The 27,760-nt window shown below is 45.3% G+C and overlaps 1 long non-coding RNA gene and 2 other non-coding genes across 6 annotated transcripts in view; 2 read left to right on the top strand and 1 right to left on the bottom strand.

The window, feature by feature from the left end:
* LOC145545046 (uncharacterized) overlaps positions 1-27,760 on the bottom strand; it is a 38,022-nt gene that overhangs the window by 3,643 nt on the left and 6,619 nt on the right. The window contains exons 3-5 of one of the 4 annotated variants that reach the window (XR_014081833.1): positions 26,212-26,621; positions 24,107-24,215; positions 4,426-4,901 (exon numbers count right to left, since the gene is read on the bottom strand). This is a non-coding gene — a long non-coding RNA (uncharacterized LOC145545046). The remainder of the gene's footprint in view (positions 1-4,425; positions 4,902-24,106; positions 24,216-26,211; positions 26,622-27,760) is intronic. The other 3 variants (XR_014081832.1, XR_014081834.1, XR_014081835.1) reach the window with 3 other exon arrangements.
* TRNAG-ACC (transfer RNA glycine (anticodon ACC)) lies at positions 280-352 on the top strand. Its single transcript has one exon. It is a non-coding gene; the product is annotated as a tRNA-Gly (tRNA).
* LOC145504070 (U6 spliceosomal RNA) lies at positions 5,008-5,112 on the top strand. The gene has a single exon (XR_014052052.1). It is a non-coding gene; the product is annotated as a U6 spliceosomal RNA (small nuclear RNA).

Raw genomic sequence — 27,760 nt, 5'->3', positions numbered from 1 at the left:
TCACTGAGTGGGGAAGGAAGAAATAATAATAACTGTCTATAGGAACTACACCGTCTGAGTGCGTGCTCTGTGCCAGGCTCAGTTGCCGAGTCTACAGCATCATCTCATTGAATCCTCCCACAGAATAGGTACTTTTGCTGCCCACACTTCATGAATGGGGAGACTGGGGCACCAACTGCTGTGTAAATTGTTCAAGGTCACACAGCCATGAGGACCGAGCTGCAGCACCACCCTCTCAAAACACCACACCGGTGGTTCTCGCACCCAGCTCCCAGGACTTCTCTGGTGGTCCAGTGGCTAAGACTCTGCACTACCAATGCAGGGGGCCTGGGTTCGATCCCTGGCCAGGGAACTAGATTCTACATGCCACAACTAAAAGATCTCACGTGGCACAACGAAAATCGAAGATCCTGCATGACCCAAATAAGAGCTGGCACAGCCAAATAAATATAAATATATATATACATAAAAAGCTTTGAGAAAAAAATCCAGCTCCCATCAGAATCACTGCTGGTGCCCGGGTGCCACCCCAGACCATGGTCCCTGGGGGCGAGAATTGAGACCTGCCCAGAAGATCGTGCCATGGGGGTTGGAGACCGCCTTGCCCTTCACTCTCCCATTGCTCAGAAGGGACACCCCAGGAGTAATGGGGTGGATCTGTCAGATGCCAGGCTGCACCTATGAAAGCACCCTCTTCCCGGCTGCCCCAGAAGGCCAGCAGAGGGAGCAGGCCTTAGCCTGGCGTCTGGGCCATTTCTCCCCAGCAGGGCGACTGTGAGTGGGGGTGGGGTTCCTGGGGCACAGAGCACAAAGACACCCTCTGCCCCCAGGCAGTGCCCAGACGCTACCCTACCCACCGGGTCCAGTCTGAACTCTGCCCACATCTGGGGCCAGTCCCTCGACCCCCTACATTCCAACAGGGACTCTGTGAGGCAGAACAGACAGGGCTTTCAGGATGCATGCCTGCCAGGGGGTATGAATTATTACCGAGAATTATCTGCCATGAGCTCAGGGTGCCATTTCACGTGCCAAAGGTTGGCTGCCCTGCCCTGGCCCTGGCTGCTTGGCTCCAGGGCCCTCATTCCAACTGTGCAAGGACAGAAACTTTATTCTCTCCCATGGCAAGAGGCCTCCTCCCCTCACCATCTGTGCAGCACCCCCTCAGCGATCCCCCTGCCCCCACCCAGGGGCCAGGACCTCCCTTCTCCATGGCTCAACACAGAGCAGATTAGATAGGGTGATTCCAAAAACAAGTTTCCCAGGTCTTTTTAAGCCAGGGATTATATTGACAGGGAAAGTCATTGTTACCAAAATGTCCCATCCCAACCTGGCCTGGCTTTTCTGCACAAGGCCTTGATGGACTTGAACAGCTGCTGCAGCTGCAACAAGCTTCTAGTGGAAGGACCTGGGGCTGTGGGGGCCAGACAACCCTTGATTTGAATCTTGATTTGCCACCTACCACCTGCAGAACGTGGGCACTCTACCCAAAATCTCTGCTCTCAATTTCCTCATCTGTAAAATGAGAGTGACAACCTTCATCTTCACAACGAGGAATGCTGCGAGGTTGAAATGAGCTAATGGACATGCAAAACCACCAAGTGGGAACACAGAGGCTGTACAGCAAGGCAAAGCACAGTACACCATGAAGGACCTCAAAGACTGACTTGGGGCGTCACTCTAGATCTGATCACGTGAGTTGTCAACAAATGCAAGCATATCCTCAAAACTGATTGTCTTCCTTGCCTTCTCTAATAGAAGAGTGGGGAGGGCACATTTCTTTCATCCTGTGAGCCCACTTGGATTGATTGGCAGTAGTCGTCTATGAGAGCTGCCCACCCAGGCCCAGGGCGAGGGAGGACAGTGAAGGATTAGCAGGGTTTGCCATGAGAATAAGAAGTCTGGCTGGTGAGATATATGCTATGTTTGCTGTCTCTGTTATGCAACAAGGTCTAAATAATACTCCTCACTATATTTGCCTGGATTTGTGTAACAGCTTCTACATTGATCTTTCTGCTTGTTGTCCCTTCCCACCCTCTGATCTTCAACTTCAGTTGTTAGAGTGAATTTTCTAAAATGGAAAGCTGACCATTTCACTCTCTTACCTGTCACTGCCCCATGGCTCCTCCCATTGCTCTGAGGATCCCAGGGGTGGCTTTCAAGACCCACCCATAGCCACTCATTTCCAAATATCCCAACCTGAAGCCCCATTGACCTGCAGGCCTTCAAGTACCGAGATGTGAGGATCCAAGGCAGCTTGGAAAGTCAAACCCCAAACCCTGTGCCCAGACTCACAAGATCAGGTTGAGATCAGAGGGGCAGCCAGAGATTTCACTGCATTTGCCAACAGTGAGTTTAACAAACCGGAGGGAGCTGGTAAACTTCCAATGAACCCTGAAGTGCAGTTTAGCAAAGCGGTCACCTGCTCACCCCTAACCACACTGATGGGATTAGTTCTGCGTCACTCCTGCAGAGGGGAATTTACACGGCTCTCTTTTCCTGATCGCCCATTCCAAGACAAATCTTGGCAGCCAGACACAGGGTGGAGGCTTCCAGGCACCGCTGTATCCAGAGATTTCCAGTCCAGGATCCAGGCATGTATGAGGACCCTTATCCCATAGGAGGCCAGTGGGGTTCCTCCTCATTCCTTCTCAGTCCTTGCTATTCCCCTGAAGGCAATCAGATATTTTAGTCTTTCAGTTTCACAAGATCCTACTCTACACTCCTGCTCTGGTCAGGTGCAGAGATGAGCCTTGGTGATTCAGCGATGGTCCAACATGAAAGTATTCAATGGACATTGTCAACAAGCTGGACAGGAAGGGTTGATGGTCAGGAAGCATACCCTACACCACGGGGCTGAGGAATGAGGAACTCAAAAGCAAATCTCCATTTGTTTCTAAAAGATTGGGATGTTCATTGAAATACTAGGGAAGAGTCTAGACTTGCTCAACAGGCAAGTATGTGAATGAGTTCCTTGAGGGAAAATAGCTTCTTTAAAGAAAAGAATCCAAACAGGTTTGTTTTTTCTTTCTTTCCTTTTTCTCTTGAACTTTTTAACTTTGAAATAATTACAAAGTTATGGAAAAACTATAGAATAGCACAAATAACTCCTAAATACTTTTCCCCTGGGTTCACCATTTATTCACATTTTGTGACATTTGCTTTCTCATTCTCTCTATAGAGAGGCTTTTTTTGGACATTTGAGGGTGAGATATGATGCCCCCTTTCCCCTAAATATGAACACTCACATAACCAGAGCACAATTAGAAAGATAAGGAATTTTAGCATTATACAATATTATACCTAATCTAGAGCTTCCTTGGTGGCTCAGACAGTAAAACGTCTGCCTACAATGAGGGAGGTCCAGGTTCAATCCCTGGGTCAGGAAGATCACCTGGAGAAGGAAATGGCAACCCACTCCAGTACTCTTGCCTGGAAAATCCCATGGACGGAGGATGGGACCCCGGTAGGCTATAGTCCATGGGGTTGAAAAGAGTCGGACATGGCCGAACAACTTCACTTTCACTTTTCTTTCACTTTTTCATACCTAATCTACAGGTCTTATACAAATCTGGTGAAGCTTAGAACAATTTTTCTCCAGTTCAGGATCCAATCCAGAATAACACATCACATGTAAATCTCCCTTAATTCCAGAACAGGTCTCCAGCCTTTCTTTGTTCTCCATGACATTACTATTTTTGAAGAGTACAGGTCATTTATTTTGTAAAATATCCCTGGACCTTCATTTGTCAAATATTTCCTCATGATTAGTTTCAGGCTAGGCATTTGGGGCAGAGAGACCACAGAATTGATACTATGTCTTTCTCAGTACATCGTATTAAGAAGCATATGTGCTCAGTCACTCTTTGCAATCCTATGGACTATAGTCGGCCAGGATCCTCTGTCCATGGGATTCTGCAGGGAAGAAAACTGGAGTGGGTTGCCATGCCCTCCTCTACAGGACCTTCCACACCCAGGGAACAAACCCCCATCTCCTTCACCTCTGGTATTGGCAAGTGGATTCTTTACCACTGCGCCACCTACGAAGCCCCATATTAAGAAGCACTTCGTGTCAATTTGTCCTATTACTGGTGATGGTTACCTTAATCACTTGATTAACATGGTGTCTACCAATTCTACCTACTGTACAATTACAATTTTCTCTTTATAATTAATAAGTAATTTGTGGGGGAGTACTTTGAGACTATATAAATATTTTATTTCTCATCAAACTTTCATCCTTTTAGCATCTTTATTTTTATCTATATTAATTTCTCAGATGATTGCAAAATTGTGACAATTTATATCGTTACGACTCAGCATTCTACTGTAAAGAAGAGTCTACAGTTATAGAAACATACAGGGGATGATGAGCACATAAATTCTTATCTTATTCAGTGGGTTATAATTCATCATATTATTATTTACCTGATAATCAAATTGTTGCAGAGGCGGCCAGTGAGAACTCATTCAAGGCAGCTGCTGTGTCATTTTGATGTGTCTCTCATATTCACTGAGCACTTCCTGATTTTCTGGCACAGGAGGATGCTCTAGACTCATCCTATATTTTCCCTGGTCTCATGTAGGAATCAGCCATTTCTTCTAGGAGCTCTGGTTCCACTGTGGAGGATGATATTATGGTACTTAGAAGGTAGGAGCAGGGCACAGCTGGGCTCACTATTCCCAGGGTATCATTGCTTCTCAGTCTTCTCAGTGGATAGAACTAGGAAATGCATACATATATAAATATAAATCCAAGAGTTCATACTGATGCCTCAGTTCCAATCAGTTTCTATTTGTACGTCTCTTCTCCAACAGTGAGAAACCTGGCTCTCAACATACTTGATACATTTCACCTTTTACTCAATCTGCCCGTACACAGAGACTGGTTTCAGAATTAGTCACTGTGAAAAACAAGACCATTAGGTAAAGTTCAGTATTTGTTTGCAGTTCTTTTTATCTTTAAACTGAGGGTGTATATCAAAGTTCTGTGTTCAAAAGTTACTTGGGGTGCTTGCTTCAGCAGCACAGATACTAAAATTAGAACCATATGGAGATTAGCATGTCTCCCACATAAGGATGACCAAAAAAATGCTACTTGAATTAGTCCTTTTCCACTTCAGTGTGGTTTGTTATTCATCTGAAACCTAATTCAATAAATTATAAATACAGAGATATTTCATTTGAGATTTTCTTCTTTCTATAGCTTGTTTCAGTTCTCTTATAAATAACATAACTAAATTTTCTTTTCTCCACTTTTTTTCAGCTTGTCTTATTGTTTTTGTTTTAATAAAAGAAATTAACCCATTTACAGTAATGAAAGCTAATTTATCCGGTCTTTTCTCTGACATTTTTTGTTATTTCTTTGATATGGATGGGAGAAAGTTAGGAGCCCCTCGAATCTGCCAGAACCCAGCACCTGGTCTGGAGCATAAGAATGCTCAGCAGACATTTGTGGAATGTTGGCTGGAGGCTTAACAAGTGACTTCCCCTTGTACCTGGATAGATAGACCCAGGGGCTTGACCTTACGACTATTATAACGATGATTATCACAGTAGTTACCATTAAGTTGAATAATTACGAAAAGTCTTAGCAAAGGGCCTGGATGAGGTAATCACTGATTAAATTGCACCTGCTATTGAGCACTAAGAACCTGGTATGGTGCTCCATTATCTTATTTAATCCTTCCAATAATGCCATTTTACAGATGGGGAAACTTGGGTTTTAGAGAGTCGTTTGTTCTTATACCTAGGAAGCAGTGAGTTGGGACCTGAATCCAGACCTGACTTCAAAATCTACACTTTATCCACAATATGTCCCAGGCTCTGCATTACCAAAGACAAACACATACTCAGCTAATTCAAGGAATTCTGAAGCTTTTGCTTACAAGGTCAAAGATTCCTTAGCTGGAGCCAGCTGCCGGCCAGTTCCCAGACTGAATAAAGACGAGTTTCAGGATGTTGGGTCCATAAAGGTATAAGCACATTCTCCTTTGATGGCTTAGAAATCTACCATCATATTATGTCCTCCCTGTCAAAAGTAACTTGGACATAAGCGTTTGGCCCAAGTATGGGGAAACGAACATTCTCAGGCCCAGGTGGTGGAAGTATGATGACAGCCAACATTAATGAGTGCTTACTCTGAGCCAGGACCTTTACACTGGGATTTTTCACCCTCAGCACTGTTGACTGTAGGGACTGGACCATCCTTTGCTGGGGTGGGGAGCACTGTCCTGTGCATTGTAGGGCGGTCAGCAGCATCCCTGGCCTCTACCAACCAACGTTAGTAGCACCCCACCCATTGTGATAACTAAACATCTCTCCAGACATTACCAAATATCCCCTTTGGAGGGTGCACAAATTCACCCCAGCTAAGAACCACTGCTTACATATATTATACTACTTTCATTATCACAACAATCTGATGAGATTGGCATTTTCATTATCCCATTCTACAGACAAGGAAACTGAGGCACAGACATGTTAAAGCCCTACTGCTAACAAGCAGGAGAAAAGGGACTAAAATCCAAACAGTTGGAGTCCAAAGGCCACAGTGCTTCATTGTAGTGGCCAGCCATCTGATCTGACCTTTCCAGAAAACAATTTGGCAGAATATAAAAAAAAAAAAGTAAATATGCATACCATTTAGCCCACAGTCCCAAGTCTAGGACTTTAAAGAAATGTACACATGAGGTTGTTCATCTCATTCTTTACAGTCACGAAAAGCTTGAAGTGCAGTAAAGACCCATCTGGAGGGGACTAACCAACCTTCCTCCTGGACCTGAGCATGTGAGCACTAAGCTTGAGCCAGAAATAATTTTTTAACCATGTGATTTTTTTCTGCAGACACTAAAAAGAGTTATACAGATCTGTACTGACACAGAAAGATGTCCTTGATACTGGATTGAATTTTAAAAATGTAAAACCTACATGTATAATATGGTTTTACTTCTGTAAAGTTTTCTGTACATATAGCACGGGAGGAAAGTGCCATTTGTAACAAGAGGTGATTATAGTAGCTCTTGCACTTGTTTGGAATATTATCTGATGGGATGCTTGGCGTGAGAGGAAGGCGAGTCACAAAAGGCCACATATTATAGGATTCCATTTATATGAAATGTCAGAATAGGCAAATCCACAGAGACAGAAAGAACAGTGTTTGCCAGCACTAAGGGGAGGGGGACCGGGGAATGACTGCTAACGGGCATGGGATTTCTTTATGGGGTGACAAAAATGTTCTGGAATATGATAGTAATGATGATGTTGGAAGGACTGATGTTGAAGCTGAAACTCCAAGACTTTGGCCACCTGATGTGAAGAACTGACTCATTTGAAAAGACCCTGATGCTGGGAAAGATTGAAGGCAGGAGGAGAAGGGGAAAACAGAGGATGAGATGGTTGGATGGCATCACTGACTCAATGCACATGAGTTTGAGCAAGCTCCAGGAGTTGGTGATGGACAGGGAGGCCTGGCGTGCTGCAGTCCATGGGGTCACAAAGAGTCGGACACAACTGAGTGACTGAACTGAACTGAACTGATGATGGTTACACAATCTTGTGAATATATTAAAAACTGCTGAATTGTACACTTTAAAAGGATGAATTTTATAGCATGTGAATAACGCTTTGGTACAAAAAATTTTGACAGAACATTAGGGAAAAATTGACAAATCCAAAGCAATGATTGGGAAGCCAGTGACACCATAGAGAATCTATCCCCCCAGGAATCCAGAGGACTGTGGGAGGGGGCATTTCCCCAGTGCGTGGAAGGAGGAGCTGAAATTAGTTGAACATTGAAGGGCGCCTTGACAGCTTGGGGCAGCCAGAGCTGACACATCGCTTCCACATATACAGATGTGTACCTGCTTCTCTTGCCTCTCTCTCCATTACTCTGAGTTCAAGCTCCAATAGTCTCTTGAGAGTCTAGGCTATTCCCTTTAATAGACTTCAGTGGAGTCAAAGGATAAAGCTCTGGCCCCTGTCATCAACTCCACCAGCTCCCACTTCCACCCTAGGAAGCCCAGGGTCCAGGTAAAAATAGTGAGCTCAGCTTGTTACACAATCACTGCAGAACAAACCCTTCACCTTTTACTTCCTACTAGACCGACACTCCCCAAATCCCAACTCAAAATCACTTCAACAACATGGGGACTTGTTTCCCTGCACAACAAGAAGTCCTGGGCAGAGGAGTCTAGGATTATTCATTCAGTGGCTCGGTGACATCATTAAGGACCTGGCTTCTTGCTCTTTTTGCTCTGATGGCCTCTCATGTTGTCTCATCCTCAAGGGTGCAAGATGGCTGCTGCGATTCTGGATCCCACCTGCAGCGTCAGTGTCCGGAGGCAGAAAGGGGTTGACATGGTCCTTCTCAGAAGGAGGCTGCTTCCTCCTCATAGTCAGGGCTGGACCATGTTCCCTGGCCCTACCCAACTCCTGGCAAGGGGCTGAGGCCCACCGTGATTAGCTTAGACTCATCAGGATTTACCTGAGTACAACAGTAACTTAGTGACCAGAGGGGCAGACACCAGAACAAAATCTGATCTCTGTAGCATCGGAGGAGGGGGAACTGGCAGTCAGCCATGGTGGCCACATGGGCATTCCTTCCCCACAGGCCTTGCCCTCTGCCTGGCATGCCTTTCTCAATCTCTCCAATTTTACACTTTCTCTTCCTTTTTTTAAAAATATTTATTTATTTTTTGGCTGCACTGGGTCTTAGTTGCAGCCTGTGGGATCTAATTCCCTGTTCGATCCTTATCGAACCTGGGCCCCTTGCACAGGGAGCATGGAGTCCTAGCACTGGACGACCAGGGCAGGCCCCTCCTCCTCCTTCACACCAACAGGCACCTCCTCCCGAAAGCCGTCCTTGTCCTCATTGCCTAGGTCAAAGAACTAGCACCTTCTTGTAGCTCTGGCCATGGTTGCAACTAAACAATTTCACATGTCATTATTTGACACATGAAGTCTGTTCCACAGAGGCAGCTCCACACTCTTTACCCACAGGACACAGTCAAAGCCTGGCACAGAGTAGGTGCTCAATAAGCAGCTTACTGGCTAGACATGTGTATCAGTATGCTACAAGAAGCAGATGTGAGGTCTGGAAGATGATATCAAGGGCTTTCTGAGTAGTGAGATTTTTTTATTAAAACATAACCTACAACAGAGTGCTCAGATCTTAGACATACCTTGATGACTGTACAAATGAATACACTGACATAGGTAGGTGCAGGGCTTCCCAGATGGCACTAGTGGTAATGAATCTGCTTGCCAGTACAGGAGACATAAGAGACATGGATTTGATCCCTGGATCAGGAAGATTCCCTGGAGGAGGAAATGGCAACTCACTCCAGTATTCATGCCTGGAGAATCCCATGGACAGAGGAGCCTGTTGGGCTACAGTCCGTGGGGTCACAAAGAGTTGGGCACGATGGAAGCAACTTGGCACACAGGCACACAAGTAGGTGGGAGGTGTGATATGGAGTGATTTTATTTTCCTCTCTGTCCTTTCCTGGGTCATTTAAATCTTTTTCAGTCTTACAAGGGGCTGGGTCATTTTTACAAAAACAAAGACTTTATTAAAAAAAAAACAAACCTGAAAATGTCATTTTCAACTATTTGGATGTGGAAGGAATCCATGGGGTGCTAAGAGCTTCTCCTTGCCTTGTTTTGTTTTCCCACCCTCCTTTCCCTGGAGCACCTTCTTTGGCAACCTCTTCCTATCCTCTGGGCTTCCCTGGTGGCTCAGATGGTAAAGAATCTGCCTGCAGCGCGGGAGACCTGGGTTTGATCCCTGGGTTGGGAAGATCCCCTGGAGAAGGGAACGGCTACCCACTCTAGTATTCTGGCCTGGAGAATTCCATGGACTCTATAGTCCATGGGGTCGCAAAGAGTAGAACATGACTGAGTGACTTTCACTTTCCTATCCTCCAGGGGTATAGGAATGAGTTTGTTACAAAGGCCCAAAGGCTGTGCTGGGTTCAGGAATAAAAGTGAGGCAGAAAGGTAAATTTCCATTAAAAAACTATGCAGGCATTTGTGTTTTACTTATCTTTTTCTCCGAAAGCAGGAATTTGGGAGATTCAAGACATCTGGCTCTTTTAATAAGAAAGTAGAATCTTTTCTCAGAAACACCTAGGTTAATTATTTGTATGTGATGAAGCATTCATTCCTTCATTCATTTGTACACTCATTCATCTGTTCACTGGCACCTTCCTCTGCTCTTGGCCCATCCTGAGTGTGGGGAATATAGAGGTGGATCAGATCTGGTGCCTGTCCCCAGGCAGATAGAAGGCACATTCACCACTATCACTGCAACTATGGCATTCTATGGTGGGTAGGCACAGTGTCACGCAGAGACTACCATCCAAGGGAGGGGGCATTTGAGATGGGTTTTGAAGATTGCATAAAAGTTTGTGAGGTAGAGGAGTGAAAAGGTATTCCAGAGAGAGGGAACAGCTGAGCAGAAGTACAGAGGCTGGGACAGCTTAGTGTATTGAATGCAACGAACAAGAGCATGGATGTGTAGCCAGACTGCCTGCATTTGAATCCTGCCTTACCCATTTTTTGGCTGTATAATCTTGATCAAGCTTTTTACTCTTTCTATGACTCAGTTTCTTCATCTATTAGATAGAGATAATGAAAATGATAGAGACAGAATAAAGGGGACGAAGTAGGTGATTAAGCAGCTAATCCCACTAGGAGGTTGTAAGTAGAAAAAGTCTGGGAGACCCCTAAAAGTTAATGATCACTCAAGAAAGCAAGTTTGCTTAACCGCAAAACCAAACAGGCTCGCTTAGCAACAAACCATGCAACAGAAGCATGGGACATGTGCCCAAACAATAAAACAATGATGGCGTGAGCCCCACATCCTGCCCAGTGAGCTCAGTAAGTTAGGACATGCTCTCTGTATACATAAAACACAATAATTTTTGGACCTAGCTTGACCACGAAGAGACAAGAAAACTCCCCCGCTTATCTTTTCTGATCACAATGCGGTAAGATTAGATGTCAACTACGGGAAAAAAACTATTAAAAATACAAACATATGGAGGCTAAACAACATGCTTCTGAATAACCAACAAATCACAAAAGAAATCAAAATATGCATAGAAACGAATGAAAATGAAAACACGACAACCCAAAACCTAGGGATTCAGTGCTAAGGGGAAGGTTCATAGAAATACAGGCTCACCTCAAGAAACAAGAGAGAAATCAAATAAATAACCTAACTTTACACCTAAAGCAACTAGAAAAAGAAGAAATGAAGAACCCCAGGGTTAATAGGAGGAAAGAAATAATAAAAATTAGGGCAGACACAAATGAAAAAGAAACAAAGGAGACTATAGCAAAAATCAACAAAACTAAAAGCTGGTTCTTTGAGAAGATAAATAAAATAGACAAACCATTAGCCAGACTCATCACGAGAAAAGGCAGAAGAATCAAATCAACAAAATTAGAAATGAATATTGAGAAATCACAACAGACAACACAGAAATACAAAGGATCATAAGAGACTACTATCAGCAACTATATGACAATAAAGTGGACAACTTGGAAGAAATGGACGAATTCTTAGAAAAGTACAACCTTCCAAAACTGAACCAGGAAGAAACAGAAAATCTTAACAGACCCATCACAAGCACGGAAATCAAAACTGTAATAAAAATTCTTCCAACAAGCAAAAGCCCAGAACCAGATAGCTTCACGAGTGAATTCTACCAAAAATTTAGAGAAGAACTAACACCTATCCCACTCAAACTCTTCCAGAAAATTGCAGAGGAAGGTAAACTGCCAAACTCATTCTATGAGGCCATCATCACCCTAATACCAAAACCAGTCAAAGATGCCACAAAAAAAGAAAACTACAGGCCAATATCACTGATGAACATAGATGTAAAAATCCTCAACAAAATTCTAGCAAACAGAAGCCAACAACATATTAAAAAGATCATGACCAAGTGGGCTTTATCCCAAGGATGCAAGGATTCTTCAATATTCACAAATCAATGTAATACACCACATTAATAAAATGAAAGATAAAAACTATATGATTATCTCAATAGATGCAGAGAAAGCCTTTGACAAAATTCAATATCCATTTATGATAAAAACCCTCCAGAAAGCAGGCATAGAAGGAACATACCTCAACATAATAAAAGCCATATATGATAAACCCACAGCAAACATTCTCCTCCATGGTGAAAAGTTGAAAGCATTTCCCCTAAAGTCAGGAACAAGATGAGGGTGCCCACTCTCACCACTACTATTCAACATAGTTTTGGAACTTTTAGCTACAGCAATCAAACAAGAAAAAGAAATGAAAGGAATCCAGATTGGAAAAGAAGAAGTAAAACTCTCACTGTTTGCACATGACATGATCCTCTACATAGAAAACCCTAAAGACTCCACCAGAAAACTACTAGAGCTAATCAATGAATATAGTAAAGTTGCAGGATATAAAATTAATATACAGAAATCCCTTGCATTCCTGTCCACTAACAATGAGAATACAGAAAGAGAAATTAAGGAAACAATTCCATTCACCATTGTGATGAAAAGAATAAAATACTTAAGAATAAATCTATCTAAAGAAACAAAAGACCTATATATCAGTTTAGTTCAATTGCTCAGTTGTGTCCAAGTCTTTGCGACCCCATGGACTACAGGATGTCAGGCCTCCCTGTCCATAACCAACTCTCAGAGTTTACTCAAACTCATGTCCATTGAGTTGGTGATGCCATCTAACCATCTCATCCTCTGTCGTCCCCTCTCCTCCCACCTTCAATCTTTCCCAGCATCAGGGTCTTTTCAAATGAGTCAGTTCTTTGCATCAGGTGGCCAAAGTATTGGAGTTTCAGCTTCAGCATCAGTCCTTCCAACGAATATTCAGGACTGATTTCCTTTAGGATGGACTGGTTGGATCTCCTTGCGGTCCAAGGGACTCTCAAGAGTCTTCTCCAACACCACAGTTCAAAAGCATCAATTCTTTGGTGCTCAGCTTTCTTCATAGTCCAACTCTCACATCCATACATGACTATTGGAAAAACCATAGCTTTGACTAGATGGACCGTTGTTGGCAAAGTAATGTCTCTGCTTTTTAGTATGCTGTCTAGGTTGGTCATAACTTTTCTTCCAAGGAGCAAGCGTCTTTTAATTTCATGGCTGCAGTCACCATCTGCAGTGATTTTGGAGCCCAGAAAAATAAAGTCTGCCACTGTTTCCATTGTTTCTCCATCTATTTGCCATAAAGTGATGGGACTGGATGCCATGATCTAAGTTTTCTGAATGTTGAGTTTTAAGCCAACTTTTTCACTCTCCTCTTTTACTTTCATCAAGAGGCTCTTTAGTTCTTCGCTTTCTGGCATAAGGGTGGTGTCATCTGCATATTTGAGGTTATCGATATTTCTCCCAGAAATCTTGGTTCCAGCTTATGCTTCATCCAGTCCAGTATTTCACATGATATACTTTGTATATAAGTTAAATAAGCAGGGTGACAATATACAGCCTTGACATACTCCTTTCCCCATTTGGAACTAGTCTGTTGTTCCATGTCCAGTTCTAACTGTTGCTTCTTGACCTCCATACAGATTTCTCAGGAGGCAGGTCAGGTGATCTGGTGTTCCCATCTCTTGAAGAATTTTCCAGTTTGCTGTGATCCACACAGTCAAAGGTTTTGGCATAGTCAATAAAGCAGAAATAGATGTTTTTCTGGAACTCTCTTGCTTTTTTGATGACCCAATAGATGTTGGCAATTTGATCTCTGGTTCCTCTGCCTTTTCTAAATCCAGCTTGAACATGTAGAAGTTCACGGTTCACATACTGTTGAAGACCTATATATAGAAAACTATAAAACACTGATGAAATAAACTAAAGATGACACAAATAGATGGAGAAATATACTATGTTCATGGATCAGAAGGATTAATATAGTGAAAATGAGTATACTACCCAAAGCAATCTATAGATTCAATACAATCCCTATCAAGCTACCAACAGTATTTTTCACAGAACTAGAACAAATAATTTCACAATTTGTATGGAAATACAAAAAAACCTTGCATAGGAAAAGCAATCTTGAGAAAGAAGAATGGAACTGGAGGAATCAACCTGCCTGATTTCAGACTATACTACAAAGCTACAGTCATCAAGACAGTATGGTACTGGCACAAAGACAGAAATATAGATCAATGGAACAAAATAGAAAACCCAGAGACAAACCCACGCACCTATGGACACCTTATCTTTGACAAAGAAGGCAAGAATATCCAATGGAGAAAAGACAATCTCTTTAACAAGCGGTGCTGGGAAAACTGCTCAAATACCTGTAAAAGACTGAAACTAGAACACTTTCTAACAACATACACAAAAATAAACTTAAAATGGATTAAAGATCTAAATGTAAGACCAGAAATTATAAAATTCCTAGAGGAAAACATAGGCAAAACACTCTCTGACATAAATCACAGCAGGATCCTCTATGACCCGCCTCCCAGAGTAATGGAAATAAAAGCAAAAATAAACAAATGGGACCTAATTAAACTTAAAAGCTTTCGCACAAAGGAAACTATAAGCAAAGTGAAAAGACAGCCTTCAGAATGGGAGAAAATAATAACAAATGAAGCAACTGACAAAGAATTAATCTCAAAAATATACAAGCAGCTCCTGCAGCTCAATACCAGAAAAATAAATGATGCAATCAAAAAACGGGCCAAAGAACTAAACAGACATTTCTCCAAAGAAGACATACAGATGGCTAACAAATACATGAAAAGATGCTCAACATCACTCACTATCAAAGAAATGCAAATCAAAACCACAATGAGGTACCATCTCACACCGATCAGAATGGCTGCTATCAAAAAGTCTACAAACAATAAATGCTGGAGAGGGTATGGAGAAAAGGGAACCCTCTTACACTGTTGGTGAGAATGCAGACTAGTACAGCCACTATGGAGAAAAGTGTGGAGATTCCTTAAAAAACTGGAAATAGAACTGCCATACGACCTAGCAATCCCACTGCTGGGCATACACACCGAGGAAACCAAAATTGAAAGAGACACATGTACCCCAAGGTTCATCACAGCACTGTTTACAATAGCTAGGACATGGGAGCAACCTAGATGCCCACTGGCAGATGAATGGATAAGAAAGCTGTGGTACATATACACAGTGGAATATTCGGTTCAGTTCAGTTCAGTTCAGTTCAGTTCAGTCGCTCAGTCGTGTCCGACTCTTTGCAACCCCATGAACAGCAGCACGCCAGGCCTCTCTGTCCATCACCAACTCCTGGAGTTTACCCAAACCCATGTCCATCGAGTCAGTGATGCCATCCAAACATCTCATCCTCTGTCGTCTCCTTCTCCTCCTGCCCCCAATCCTACCCAGCATTAGGGTCTTTTCCAATGAGTCAACTCTTCGCATGAGGTGGCCAAAGTATTGGAGTTTCAGCTTCAACATCAGTCCTTCCAATGAACACCCAGGATTGATCTCCTTTAGGGTGGATTGATTGGATCTCCTTGCAGTCCAAGGGATTCTCAAGAGTCTTCTTCAACACCACAGTTCAAAAGCATCAGTTCTTCGGCACTCAGCTTTCTTCACCATCCAACTCTCACATCCATACATGACCACTGGAAAAACCATAGCCTTGACTAGACAGACCTTTGTTGGCAAAGTAATGTCTCTGCTTTTTAATATGCTATCTAGGTTGGCCATAACCTTCCTTCCAAGGAGTAAGCGTCTTTTAATTTCATGGCTGCAGTCACCATCAGCAGTGATTATGGAGCCCCCAAAAATAAAGTCTGACACTGTTTCCACTGTTTCCCCATCTATTTCCCATGAAGTGATGGGACCAGATGCCATGATCTTAGTTTTCTGAATGTTGAGCTTTAAGCCAACTTTTTCACTCTCCTCTTTCACTTTCATCAAGAGGCTCTTTAGTTCTTCTTCACTTTCTGCCATAAGGGTGGTGTTATCTGCATATCTGAGGTTATTGATATTTCTCCTGGCCCAGCGTTTCTCATGATGTACTCTGCATATAAGTTAAATAAACAGGGTGACAATATACAGCCTTGACGTACTCCTTTTCCTCTTTGGAACCAGTCTGTTGTTCCATGTCCACTTCTAACTGTTGCTTCCTGGCCTGTATACAGGTTTCTCAAGAGACAGGTCAGATGGTCTATTCAGTGGAATATTCAGTGGAATATTACTCAGCTATTTAAAAAAATGCATTTGAATCGGTTCTAATGAGGTGGATGAAACTGGAGCCTATTATACAGAGTGAAGTAAGTCAGAAAGAAAAACACCAATACAGTATATTAACTCATATATATGGAATTTAGAAAGATGGTAACAATGACCTTTATGCGAGACGGCAAAAGAGACACAGATATAAAGAACAGGCTTTTGGACTCTGTGGGAGAAGGTAAGGGTGGGATGATTTGAGAGAATAGCATAGAAACATGTGTATTACCATATGTGAAATAGATCATCAGTCCAAGTTCGATGCATGAAACAGGGCACTCAGAGCTGGTGCACTGGGATGACCCTGAGGGATGGGATGGGGAGGGAGGAGGGAGAGGGGTTCGGGATGGGGGACTCATGGACACCCGTGACTGATTCATGTGAATGTATGGCCAAAACCACTACAATATTGTAAAGTAATTAGCCTCCAGTTAAAATGAAAAAAATAATTAAAAAGAAAAAAGAAGAAATAAATTTTAAAAAATCATTGTAATATGAAGAGGTGATCAAAGAATATATGGTGAAAAAGTACAGGGAAAAAAGTAGTAGAAGTTTGTCATGCAGTTAGTTAATAAAAATATTATGTCTTTTTTTTCCAAAATAAAAGAAAACTCCCCTTCCTAACCTGGAAGAAGACCTGATGATGGAAGAATGATGTCTACCCAAGAAAGACAAAGAAAGTCTTCTCCCTCTCCCCACTTTTCCTTTATTATAAAACTGTATTCCAATAAGTTCTTGGGGCACAGCATCCTCTCACCCACCCTCTTGTAAATCTCACAAGGATCCTATTCTAATAAATCACTTCTTATCTATCACTTTGCCTCTCAATGAATTCTTTCTGCCTCTGAGACATAAAGGATTGGAGCTCTTCAGAGCCCCCAGAACACACCTAACAGTTTCAATAGCACCTACCCCTGTAGGGTTGATGAGGATAAACTCAGATAAGCTACTTAAAGAGCTTAGGCCAGCCCCTATGCAGGGTAGCCTTTGGTGAATTGCTAGCTCCTGGTTTTGGTATTGGGCATGGGGGCGGTGAGACTGAACTGAGACTGGGAAATCTGGTGGGAGCCAAGGTGAGTTTTCACCAGGGGAATGACATGATCAGACTGGGGTACCTGCGGGGGAGAGGTGGGCTGGAGCATGAGTAGAGAGAGTTAACTCAGTAGTCAGAGCACAGTGGTGAGGCCAGGCCTGGCAGGAGCTGTGAACACAGGGAAGGTGTAGGATTCAAGACTGTTGGGGATGAATTGTGTCCTCTCAAAATTCAGATGTCGATGTCTTAATTCCCAGTGCCTCAGAAGGTGACTGTTTTGGTGGAAAGGGCTTTTAAAGGTCATTAGGTAGAATGAGGTCATTCAAATGGGCCCTAATCCAATATCCACTGGCTTCCCCATAGGAAGAGATTAGGACAAGACAAGAACAGGGAGGACCATGCAAAGATACAAGGAGGAGGCCGCTACCTACATGCTAAGGAGAGAAGCCTCGGAAGGAATCAACCCTGCGACACCTTGATCTCAGACTCCCAGCCTCCAGACTATGAGAAAACAGATTTCTGTTGTTCACACTCCCCAGCATAAACTGTCGAGGTGTCACAGCTGCCTGAGCAAACAACCGCCACCCGTCCAGCCACAGAGTGGAGAGACTTGGGGGTTGCCTGGAAATGGGAGCTAAGGGACAGACAGGACAACCCCTGGATTCTGGCTGACCCAAGAGATGGAAAGAGCTACCATCACTGAGATGGGGCAGGTGTGGCGGAGGAGGAGACGTGGGCCACGAGCCAGCCTCCATCCTCTCCCATCTTCTGCCTCTGGGGCTCTGGGAACCCTGGCCCCAGGCCTGCTATGGCTCCACCAGTGCTTCAGGCTTGCCAGCTCTACGCCGTGGGACAGACGCTGTCACACCCAGCCCCTGTGCAGCCTGGGTGGGGTGAAGAGCACGGATGAGGCATTGCACAGAGCAAGGAAGGGGAAGGATGGGAGGGCCAGCAAAGGCCAAGGCCCAGAGACAGGGCCAAGGGCGCCCATCCTTCCAGGAAAACAGTCTGGTCACCAGGATCCACCTCATCACCTTACAGAGGGCCCAGCCCAAGACGTAGTTTACTTGGGCATCCTAGGATATTGGGCATCTCTTTCACTCCTAGTGATAAGAGCACTCACTACCCAGGTGTTGCATGTCTCCCCAGGCTCAGAGAAGTGAAGTGATTTGTCTGGAGACACACAGCTGGGGGGACAGGCCTGCCTCATGGACAGGAGCCCATGCTCTTAACGGTTCTGATGGCATATTTCAAGTTTTCTTCCAGAGGGGCTTGTGCAATCAACATTGGACTTTGACAATAACGTCCAGAGAGTATGGATATTACAAAAAGAGACTTCATCTCTGAATATGTGTTTCTGAATTTTATGTTTAAGAATATTTTAAGGAGGTTGCAAGGCCCATCTGTTTAAAAAATTTAAGTGTAAGAACTTGGAAGCCCTTGGAGGCAGGAAACAGTAATTACTGCAAAACACTCGGTCGGTCGGCACAAATGCCTGCCAACTCCCGGGCCATCTGGGGAGCCCAGGCCCTGCCCCAGGGGAGTCCTCCACCCGCTCAGGGGCCCCAGCCAAAGCCACTTCCTCGGACTCGGCTGAGCTCGGAGCCCGCCTGGAAGCTGGCCTGCTTCCGAGCTGTGGTTTCTCCCCTGATGTGCTGGGAGCCATCCCACGGTCTGAGGTCTGGCTTTGCTTGATTTCTTGCCTCCCAGGGGAGGCTAAGAGAGCACTGAGTCCTGCATGCAGTAGGTCCTGGCTTCAAATCCCACCTCTATCTCCAAGAAATCCACAGGACTTGAGTGTGGGTTGTGGAGTCAGACCCTAGGTTAGAACCCAGTCTTGACCATGTCCCAGTCACGTGGCTGTGGGCAACTCATTGCCCTGCACACTTTAATTTCCTTACCTCTCTCATGAAGTTTAGAATGGTACTGACCTTATAGGATTGTGGAGAGCATTAAATGACCCAGTATGTATAAAGCCCTTGGAACAATGTCTGACACAGACTAAGTGCCCAGTAAATGTGGGATATTACTCTTATTGTGTCTTTGAGCAGTGCCCTTTCACCTCCCTGAGCCTCAGCTTCCTCATCTGTAAAATGGGAATAATACTAGACCCTATCTCAGAACACTGATGAGTAAATTAGATGAGATAATACAAGGAAAACACTTGGCACAGTGCCTGGCAACTAGTGAACGTTCAACAAATTGTTAGGAATTATATTTATTATCTCAAAGCCCTTCTGGGAGGCTCACACTCTGGAAAAGTTGCCTGAGAAGGTTTAAGGATTAAAGTAGTGAGAAGAGAGATAAAGCCATGCCATTTAACAATTTCTAGAGCAAGGGTGGCCAGCAGCCCTGGGGCACAGTAAATGCTTTGGTAAGTGGTGTGGGATGGGCAGGGAACCATGGAGGGGGTAGAAAGCATCTTGTTTGGAAGCTGCGGCTGGAAGCTGGTAGCAGGGAATTCTGGGAGTGGGATGGGCTGGGAAGATGTCAGTTGTGAGGCTGAAGGAAGGGACTAGGGGGGCAGACTGCCAAGGCCAAGGGTGGGGCCGGGTGTGGCAGCCTGGAATCTGTGGTGGGAGGGGGGCATGGTTCCAATCTGACCACAAGCTCAAGCGGGTCCCTGCCCCTCGGAGCTGTACTTTCCTCATCTGTTAAGTGGGGCCCAGTGATGCATTCAATGACTCAAAGCACACATGTGTGCTCCACCGCAGGCACACGGTAGGGGCTCAATTGCAGGGCTGCTAACACAACCTGGAAGCCTGGTCAGGTGTAGGGGAGAAGCTAGTGACTGACCCACTTGATGTCACCCACAGGCAGGTGGCAGAAGGTGCAGGACCCCTGAGCCTGGCCTCACAGCATCTTGGGTTTCCCTCCTCCTCTCCCTCAGCAGGCTAAGGAGACCTGGGTGGTTTCCCTTGAGTTCTAAATGGGGAAGCAGACTTTCCAGCTTAGGGGTGGGCCTGGTCTTAATGCCAGTAGGCACTGGAAAGGGGCCCTGTGTGTGAGGCTGTCCTCCAAGTGCCTTCTGTACAGCAACCCCCCATGCCATGCAAACTACGTCCTGAGGCTCACCAAGCCCCCCTCCTCTCAGCTGGTATCAAGATCATTGCACATTCCTCCCCAGGGCCCAGGCTGCGGGTCTCACTGTGCTGGGAGTTCTGCCAGCAGACTCACTCCCCTCCCAGCTCTGAGACCATGACTGCCAGTCACAGGAGCCGTGTTGGGACTTGGCACACAGTCAGACTTTGTCCTCTGGAGGGATTCATTCTGTAGACTTTTATTAATAACAAAAACAGTTTTGCACTTTCTATGTGTCAGGGGCTGAACTAAGCTCTCACTTGAATAGAAAATGAACAATGATCATGTTGTGAGGTGGGCTCCATGGTCCTATTCTTTGGCTCAGAGACAGCCCAAATCTCACCCAGCATCACATAGTGGAGGGTTCAACCAGGGCAGACTAACATCAGCTACTCCTTACTCAGGAACCACACTGTCTTTGACTTTAGAAAGGTTTAGGGGTCTACAGGCCTGAGCTCTGCCTCCCACGGGTGACCTTGGACAACTTTCCAACAGCAGAGATGGATAACAAATATTACCTCCATCACAGTCATGGTTCTTCAGAGAAACAGGACCAATAGGATAATATATATCTAGGATAATATATATCTAGGATATATATATATATAGATATATGCATGCATGCTAAGTCACTTCAGTCATGTCCGACTCTTTGTGATCCTATAGACTGTAGCCTTCCAGGCTCCTCTATCCATGGGATTCTCCAGGCAAGAATACTGGAGTGGGTTGCCATGCCCTCCTCCAGGGGATCTTCCCGACCCAGGGATCAAATCTGCATCTCTTATGTCTTACTGCATTGGCAGGTGGGTTCTTTACCACTAGCGCCATCTGGGAAACCTATATGTGAATTGGTTCAAGCAATAGAAATTCAGAGGGCAGGCTGCCAGACTGGTGGTGACTCAGGTAGAATTTGATGTTGCAGTTTTGAGGCAGAATTTCTTCTCTGGAAACTTATTTTGCTCTTAAAAACTTCAACTGATTGGGGGATTTCCCTGGTGGTCCAGTGAATAAGACTCAGAGCTCCCAATGCAGGGGGCCTGGGTTCGATCCCTGGTCAGGGAACAAGATCCCACATGCCACAACAAAGACTGAGCATGCTACAACAAAGACCCGACACAACCAAATAAATAAAGATTTGAAAAAAAACCTTCAACTGATTGGATGAGGAGCACCCACATCATTGAGGGTAATCTTTATTGGATGAGGAGCACCCACATCATTGAGGGTAATCTTTACTTAAAGTCAACTAATTGTAGACGTTGACGTTAACCACATCTACAAAACACCTTCATAGCCATACCCAGATTAGAGTTTGGTTACATTAAACAGTACTACAGCCTAGCCAACTTGACACATAAGATTGATCATCACATCTCCAATTCATAGCCAGGGAAACTGAGGCTCAGAGAGGTGAACAAGCAGCCAAGATCCCATATATACAACTGGGAAAGTGGGAAATAGGATCCTTGTCCACATATATAATATGTCTATGTTAACATCTCTAGGGAATAGGATTTCAGATGATTTTTACTTTTTTCTTTATATCTTTCTTACTGTTGAGTATTTTTTAATTGTACATGCATATAATCATGAAAAAATTAAATAATTTTCACTCTGAAAAAAATGAGACTTTCTGAGGCTATAAAAAATAATTATTAAAAATAGTGACAAGTCTACAATTGATTGTCCAAAGACTAAGAAAAAAGTATAGATAGATCAAACTAATGTGACCAGAGCTTAGCTGTTGCTGGGTCTAGGTGGGAGATAAATGTTCACTGTATTATACTTGGACATTTTCCATGAGCCTTATTGTTCAAAATAAGTAGTTGGTTGGGAGGGGGATTTTAAAATAACCTGACAGGAGAATCAGTGTTGATATAAATGGGTCATATAGTCATTACTATCCTAGGTGATGGATATATGGGGGAAGACTTGAGGTTTCAAAAAGTAAGAGCATAGGTTGTAATTTTTAGGGCAACCACTAAAAGTGCAAAATTTCCAAATGACTAGAAAGAAAAACAGATGATCAGAGTATGATAAGAAAGGAGAGAAAAGGAAATGTATAACAAAAAAGAAAAATAGAAGGCACAAAAGAAAGTAGATTTAAATACCCAAGTAACTCAGTACTTAAGTGTGAATGGACTAGATGACCCAACTAAAAGAGACACCTCTAAAACCTAAGGACACGACATCCCTGGTGGTGCATGAATCCCTGGTCCGGGAAGATTTCACATGCACGAGCAACTAAGCCCGAGAACCACAATACTGAGCTCCAGCTCTAGAGCCCGTGAGCCACAACTCCTGAGTCTTTGAGCTGCAACTACGGAAGACCAAGCACCCTAGAGCCCAAATGCCACAACTACTCAGCCAATGTGCTGCAGCTACGAAAGTCTGCAGGCATACAGCCTATGCTCCACAACAAGAGAAGCCACTTCAAACTAGAGAAGGCCCGTGCAAAGCAACAAAGACCCAGTGTGGTCAAAAATAAGTTTTTTTAATAAATAAATAAAACCAAAGGATTTAGGAAGGTTGAAAATAAAGATACACCTGCAAATAACAACCCCAAGAAAACCACCATAGCTATATCAATAGAAGACAAAACAGACATTAAGGCCAAAATCATTACTAGTAATAAAGCCATTTTATAATAACAAAACAGGTTATTTTTATGGACAGGTTTCATCTGTCCATAAAATTAGTAATTTAAAACTATATGCACCTAAACTTCAAAATATATAATACAAACAGTATTAATAAAAGAGGTATAAGGAAGGTCGATAAACTTCACAATCATAACTGAAGATTTTAACATATTTTCCTTAGTAATTAATAGAAAAAGTGGGGGGGGGTGGCAATCAGTGAGAATCTAGAAGATTAAACAAGATTTAGAAACCTGATCTAATGGACCCATTTGGAACCCTGCAGTCACACTTACAGAAGACACTGCCTTTGCTAGGACAGTGCAACATTTGCAAAAAAATGACCACATACTGGGCCACATAAGGGAGGGTGTGAAATCATTCTGAGCATGCATTCAATCTAGAAATCAATTACAAAAAAGATAACTAGAAAATCCACACACATTTGGAAATTAAGAAACAGACTTCAAACACGAAATCACAAGGAAAACCGTAAAAACAGGTAAAGGCAGAGAGATCCACTTGGAGTCTAAGGAGGGGAAGCTGCCTAGGAACTTCATCTGTTTTGGTTTGTGTGATGTGTGACCATCTCGCCTCATTGTTCCTAAGCAGCTTTTCAAAGCCAGCCCTTATTGAGCACCCAGTGTGTGCCAGGTCTGTGTGCTCTCTCCTGATTTCTCACCTGGAACATCTACAGCAGGTGCCCAATCCATAGAGGACAAAGCTGAGGCTTGGAAGGGTCACGTGACTCACCCAAAGTCACTCAGCTGTAAAGCAGCCCAGGGCTGTCAGTTCCCATGACTGTAATTACCTATGAGGCTGGCAGGAAATACTCCCGTTTTTCAGATGGGGAAACTGAGGCTTATGGCATAAAGCCAACAAGTGATAGAATTTGAACTGTGGATTTGAACCCAGGGAGTACAGTAGTGAAGAATCTGCCTGCCAATGCAGGAGACAAGAGATGAGGATTTGATCCCTGGGTCCAGAAGATCCCCTGGAGTAGGAAATGGCAACCCACTTCAGTATTCTTGCCTGGAAAATTCCATGGACAGAGGAGCCTGGCGGGCTACAGTCCATGGGGTCACAAGAGTTGGACTTGACTGAGCAAGCACGCACTGACCTGACTAGGTGGGTGTTACAGAGCGGGAAACTGAGGCTGAGGGCCACTGGGACTTGCATGGGCATGCACGGCTAGGGATGGCAGGACGCCGGGATTCAGGCCTCAGCTTCTGGAAAGGGAAACAAGTCTGAGAGGAAATGACCACAAATGCCTCCCACCCTGACCCAGACAGGAAGGGAAGGACAATGTCCCAGACAGACAGAAGACGAGGGCTCCTCACCCCCCAGCCCTCAGACACAGGGGCCCCCGGGGCTGACAGGAGTCCATTATCATGAGGTCTCAGGGGTGGGGGCAGCTGAGCAAACAGCAGCCCTCTGGCAAGGACACAAAATGGCCATTGAGGAAGGTTGGGGCCAGGGGTGGGGGGGGAGGGGAGCGGGCTGGGGGTGTGGGCAGCTGCTGTGAACAGCCCCAAAGTGGGGGAGGGAGTGGCTATCTGCTGGGCATCCCAGCCACCAACCCTCTCAATGCACTGATGAGGAAGCTGAGACACTGGCCTGGGATCTCACCCGTGGTCAGCTCCCAGCACTCTGGCCTTGGAGTGAAGGGCGTGGTGGCGTCCGGTGGGGCCCAGTGTGCTGTTTCAGGTATGAACAGATGAACCCAGGAAGCCACCAGTTGCCTGTAGCTAACCCTGAAGCCCCAGTTCCAGGTTGCTCAGAGCAGCCCTAGCCCAGAGAGGCCTGACAAGGAGCCCAAGGTCACACAGTTAAGTAGAGGCTGCTTGCTAGTCTCTCCCTGCCCTGCCAGAGCTGCTCCTGCTTTCTGCCCAGAGCTCCACTTCCCACCCTACTCCTGTCTCCCAACCCCCACCTACCAGCTGTCTCCTCGGATGGCAGCACAAGGCTAGTCAGAGTTCCACAGGGTACATGGGTGCCAGGTGTGGCCGAGACAGTTGGGAGGGCAGGTGGGCAGAGGGGGCTCTAGCTGAGATCAGATCCCACGGCAGCTGCTCCACAGCTGCTCTGGGCTGCCTGGGGCTCAGGCACTCCAGGGTACACCAGACCACGGGTCTGCATCCTGACTCTGCCCCTGAGGCTGGGTGGTGACACTGGTTTGGGGTCTCTTCCTCTCCCGAGCCCTCAAGCTCCCCATCGGCACAGGTGCCCACTCGATATGATGAGGTGATGCAGTGTGTGCAGCCTGGCACCTGCTGGCACTGTGATGGTTGGGTTGCTATTATTATTATTATTACCTCCTGGTGACGTGAGGAGGAAAGGTCAGGAGGCCTGTGTGAGCCCAGTTCTTCCTCTCTGGCAGCCAGCATTCACTTCCTAAAGCCCAGGTGGGTCACCCCCTCATCCCGCTGAATGCCTCTCACTGCTTCCCAAGCACAGTCCGTAAATATTGTGAAATTAGAGTCATTCTGGCTGGAGTGGGGCCAGGGGCCCAGAATTCCAACCCTGGGTCTCCTCCTCCTGACCTTTCACCCCTCCAAGGAGTTCCGAGGCTCCTTCTTGTACCCTCTGGGTTCCATGACGTCTACTTTGAGAACAACTGGTCTGGGCATGTGAAGCCCCTTAGCCTCGCATTCAAGGTGCATTTCCTTACCTCTTCTCGGCTCTCATTCCTGTTTCCTGTGGATGCCCCCCGGGGTGGTCCAGGGCCCCCTACACCCCATTCCCCCTCCCAGATCCTCTCCCTGTTTTGCATTTGGCAGATAACCTCCTTAACTGCAGAGGCCTTGAAACCTGCCTAGAGGACATCCCTGATGGTCCGAAGGGGGCCAGTCCCTCCTCCCTGAGCTCTCAGGCCCAGCAGAACTCAAGTAGCAGGTTCAGTGGGTGGAGAGGCAGGATTCAGCAAGAGCCAGAGAGAGGGATGTAGGTGAGAGGAAGGCAGTGGGGGTGGAGGACAGAAACAAAGAAGGAAGGAAAGGGGAAAGGGTGAGGAAGGGGAGATTCGGCCCCTGCCCTGAGGCCAAGCCCATAGCTCCCAGCGCAGGTGGGGAAGAGGATTCTAGGACCCTCATTTTTGACTTCCTGAGCTACTTCTCAGGGTAGGGTCATGTCCCCCCAAAATCCCAGGAGGTGGGAATACGTCCAGTAGATGCCAACCTTGGTCAACTACCTTCACAGATGCCTCAGAGCCTGAGCAAGCCTCACCCTTTCCTCCAATCCTTCTTCCTCAGAGCCAGGAGGGATGCAGGAAGACCAGGAGCTGTGCGTCAACTTCTTCTGGAGCCTCCTTATGCAGGGCTCCAGGGAGACCAAACCCAGCTGGGATAGGATGGACATCCAGGAGAATTTGGAAAAGTATCCCAAAGCCCATCATTCACGTGGTCCTGAGCAAACAAGCCCTGTATCCCTTCCCCAGGCATCAGTGCAAGCACCTAGTGCTTCAACATCTAGTGAGCACTTAGTTTAGTCCTGACCTATGCCATTTTCAGGAGCCCCCAGGGCTGGCCCCAGCACTTTGGAGAGGGCAGCGGGGCCAGTGGAAACTGCTCACGTGGCCTCTGACTTCAGACAGCTTGGGCTTGAGTTCCAGCTCTGTCTCCTCCTCATGCTAAGGCCTGGGGCCAAAAAGAAAAAACAAACCTATTTCCCCATACGTGAAACAGGTGAAGCTTCCCAGCAGGTAGGATTACTGTTTAAAAAATCACATGAAATGAGGGATGTGAAAAGAAAATCAAAGTTGTACAGATGGTAACTATATATGATATATATACTGTAGCCATTGATTCATTCATTCACCTATTCATTCATTCAAAAAGCATTTTCAATATCTCCACTGGGCCTATCCTGAATACAGGGATTTAGGATACTGAATTACTGACTTGCCGTCAGTGTGGCTCGGCAGAAGGGACCTGCCTGGTATCCATTCTGGCTCTTGTGCCCACCAGTCAGGTGGTCTTGGCTAAGTCACTTCCACACTCTAACCTTGGTCTCCTTACCTGCAAAAAATGGGATTGTACCCCATGCTGAAGATGGAGTGAGATCAGTCACCCCAAGGAGGCCATTAAGTTCTGGGAGTTTCATCCCTTCCTCTACCTCTTCCCTGATTTTTTGGGCCAGAACTAATTCCTTCTGGATCCAGTGAGAGGGCAGTAAATGGGGTTTGACCCCGGGCTGCAAGCTGGGGAGACCGAGGGGGTGACTGAGGCTTGAAGGGCCACAATCACACAGGGAGTTATTGGCAACCACTAAGAAATAAACAGCCATTTCCTGCACACCTATCATACTTGAGGTCCAGGCCAGGCACTCTGTTTAGTTTCTCATTGAACTGGGCAACACCTCCCTTCACAGAGCCCCTTGGACCAAGCATCACTGTTTACACTTTACAGAGAGAAAATAGGGTTCAGAGGAGAAGTCACTAGAAGTACACCAACCCCTAAACTGTTCACAACCAATCCCTGTATGGAGTGAGGCTGGGGGCAGTGGGTAGTAAGCGGATGCTTATGTCTTATACATACACATATATATATACCCATATTTTGCAGTCAGCATGTAATTTAAAACATTTTAAAAAATTAAAAACATTGGTTTGTGTGCTAGGAATAAAGCTGATTAGAGATGTAACAGGGCTCAGCAAAGGTGCAGAAAAGTCAGATCCAGGCTCAATGCCCTGTGCCTGCTGCATGACCTGTCCCTTCTGTCTCGGCAACAACCCTGAAGTCGTGGTGGGACCACGTGCCACCCCAAATCAGCGTAA

Source organism: Giraffa tippelskirchi, chromosome 4, assembly GCF_054371585.1.
Source record: "Giraffa tippelskirchi isolate mGirTip1 chromosome 4, T2T-mGirTip1v1.2.pri, whole genome shotgun sequence".
In the NCBI taxonomy this organism is placed as follows: Eukaryota; Metazoa; Chordata; class Mammalia; order Artiodactyla; family Giraffidae; genus Giraffa; species Giraffa tippelskirchi.
This window is presented reverse-complemented; position numbering and strand designations above follow the sequence as displayed.